At 29.5% G+C, this 3,488-nt stretch overlaps 1 long non-coding RNA gene across 1 annotated transcript; it reads left to right on the top strand.

The window, feature by feature from the left end:
* Window positions 1–477: 477 nt before the first annotated feature.
* LOC132040117 (uncharacterized) lies at window positions 478–2,941 on the top strand. Its single transcript, XR_009410565.1, has 2 exons — window positions 478–851; window positions 2,444–2,941. It is a non-coding gene; the product is annotated as an uncharacterized LOC132040117 (long non-coding RNA).
* Window positions 2,942–3,488: the final 547 nt, after the last annotated feature.

The raw sequence follows: 3,488 nt of genomic DNA, 5'->3' as shown, positions 1-3,488 counted from the left end.
TTGCAATTCCGAGGTTGGGCTTTGTCCTGCTTATTGTATCTTTTTAATCTATCAATTAATAAGCCCCCGTTGTGGGAACCTTTAAAAAACAAACAAGGAAAATTACTTTTTAATAATTTTAGAGCTTTTAGAAATTTTAGATTAAGTCTTTGATAAATTTTCCAGATTATAGTAGATATATTTAGTTATATTTGTCAAATAGTTGTTTCATTTTCTATTATTCAAAATTTTCATAATGTTTTTCAAAACTCAAATATTTTAAGTGATTACATTTTACTGAAAAGTTCATGCTAATTGTATTTGTTCGCTTCAATTGTTGTGGTATGCTAGCATTAAATCATATTCAACATTTAAATTTTCAAAGTGATCTTACTGTTATCCCATGGTTGTCTTTGTTTGTTTCAAGTGGAAATGAATTCGCAAGGAAAAAGATAGGGTAATTGAGATATCGTATTTAAATGATTTTTTTTCCTGTTTAGGCTCTTCTTCGTTAATATATTTCTTTTTTTAGTTGTTTTATCCAATTAAAGAGTAAATAAGGAGTAAATTCAATAATAGTACATTTCACAAAAAATAAAGAGCACAATTCTTATATTGGTACAAAAGTTGGGAGGAAATTAGATTTAAAGAAAGTTTGTAACAACCCTTAGAAAACCTAGACCCTTCCCCCTCCTATATAATGATGCTTTACCAATACTTCTCATTCTCAACTCAACCTACTTCGACTGAAATGAAGGTAGTTCACAACAATGAAGAAGACGATGATGATGATGATGATGATGATGAAACCTGTTTCCACAATCCAGTTCATGGATTCTTCCAATCAATTGTTTCAATGAATCACCAAGTTTGTAAGTTTTTCTATTCACTTTCTTTCCTTTATATGATGATGTAATGTTTATTTATGCCTTTACTTGAATGAAATATCTCTTGCAAATACTACAGTTCTTCTCTTCATTTTACTTTCTTTATTTGATGATATTTTATTCATTTGTGATTCGATTCTTAACCCTTTATAAATTTCACATAGGAAAAAGAACAGATATAAACACTGCAGTCCAGATTTTAACTTAGTATCATTTTTAATATAAATCAATTTGATGTTAACATGAAACTAACCATTTTAAAACTGATTCTTTTTTTAGGTCCAAAAGCTTTTATTTAGGTGTTTAGGTAAATGATTTGTTAACAAGTTTTAATTTAATGATTAATAATCAAATTTATTTGTTAATTGAAGCAAGGAATATGTAATTAAATATCAAGATAATTGTGAGGAAAATGACTTCCGTCTAAGTGAAGGAAGTTATTTTCATCTTTTTGATAAAAAATATTTTCTAAGAAAAATAAAATAAAATAATATATATATATATATATATATATATATATATATATATATACATATATATATATATATACACGCACATCCATCTAAGTGTGTGTGTGCGTATATATATCTAATAAAAACCCGCAGAATAATATTTTCATGAAAAATATAATAAACATCTATGTATATATATATATATATATAATAAAAAACCCAGAATAATTTTTTCATGAAAATTATAATAAACATCTATCATACCAAAACACATACTTAGATGATTCAACCTTTAATTCAGTAAATATTTATGTTAAGAATGACATAAAATCAAATAGTCTAAAGTCACGTGTTTTTTATATGCATATATACTAGAAGATATGTTAGACATCCTATATTCTGCGAACTTCTTAATAGTTTTGAATTACAAGATTACTGCTTTTCATGAATTCTAGATAATAGAAATAGTCAGCAGCATGAAAGATCTAATAGACTACAAAAAGAAATACGGGATCGGACCTGTAGGTAATGAAATAACTCAACCATATTGTTCCTAGGCATTCTTTGCTTACCTTGTATCCTTGTTTTGCATCATGAAACCGTATTTATTCATTTCTTCCCTTGTTAAGAATGTGCAATCGCTTGACTTGGAGCATTTCACATGTTCACTTCTTAAACAGACACAATGACTAAATTTGAGGTCCTAAATTTAAAAGAAAAAATAAAAGTATGAATTCTTGGATGAACAATTCATGCAATAGTACAGTACGTCTACCCTATAACCCTGCCCCAACACTTATCTGACTAAAACAATGGTGTATAGCTTTACCGAAGCAAGTCTTGATCTTGGATTATTGTGTGTTTAGTGAGTAAAAAATTTCTGCATAAAACTAAGATCAACCTTTAAACAGTTTAGTGAAGAGTGCAGAAAGAAGCCTAAAATATAAAGTTAACATCAGATGGCGTCCACTATTCATACCATGTTATGATGAGAAACGTGAATGATTTAAGCTTGAATATATATAAGAACAGCTAACATACTACCTGAGGTAGCTACAATAATGTGGGATATATGAACACAGCTGTTGAGGGATGATTGCATCTAACTCTTTCTAATTTTTTCAGAGGCAACAAAGAATAAGAAATACACTTGTCCTTGCATCTAAGGATGATCCCCACATGGTTCATTAGCAACTTGATGTGCCTCCAGAATTACCTCGCCTCATGTACTATTTAATCATCTTGAAACTCAAATTCATCAGTCATGGCCAGGACTGCATCACGTGTGTCATCGACACATAATTCAGGTGCAGCAGAAGGGCCTCGAGAAGATGTAGAGCAACATCCAATGTAAGAGCAAGCAGACTATGATGACGAATAAGTCAGGACACTTCAGTAATAAGTTTTGCTCCTTATCCATCTACTGCTGAAGCCACAACCAGTTTTAATTTATTATCTTTCGAGGTCAATTATCTATTGATTTGCAAAAGGAAAAAAACCAATCAAACTAATGGTTGTTGTACTTCTCTTATTTCCCAACTTGTTTTTTGGTTTATGAAAGTGTCAGTTTTGTTTTCGAACTTTTAAAGGTAGAGGTAAGGCCTGTGTACATGCTACCCTCCCCAGACCCCACTTGTGAGATTACACTGGGTATGTTGTTGTTGTTAAAGTATTATAATTTTGTCCATCATTTTGTTTCGCGTATGTTGAGCCACTTGGCAAATTGTAAGAGAATTTATGTGCCAAAAATCAAATGGGGGACATAATTTTCTGATTTCGAATTGTTTTGAGGAAAAATTTGAAGGATGAATACCACTATTCATAATTTAATTTATCTTCCTTCTTAATTTTTTTAATTTAGTCAATTATCGTTGGGAAGATTAGGATGATTACCAATGTACAAAATTAAACTTACAAGGTATAACATATATCTTCTCATTGGAAAAAAAATAAAGATATAACAATATTCTTTTTACATGAAGTAAATACAACTTACCAAAAGTACAAAGAGAATATTTAAATGATAAAACTAAAACATTATATCGATAATGAGACATAAATATAGTGTGCCTTGAAAATGATTATTAATGTTATATTGAACTTCATACGCTCAAACAAGAAGAGAATGTAGTGAAGTAAATTCTCATGACTATTCTCATTCCAACCATCG

This window comes from Lycium ferocissimum, chromosome 12 (assembly GCF_029784015.1).
Source record: "Lycium ferocissimum isolate CSIRO_LF1 chromosome 12, AGI_CSIRO_Lferr_CH_V1, whole genome shotgun sequence".
Lineage (NCBI taxonomy): Eukaryota > Viridiplantae > Streptophyta > Magnoliopsida > Solanales > Solanaceae > Lycium > Lycium ferocissimum.
This window is presented reverse-complemented; position numbering and strand designations above follow the sequence as displayed.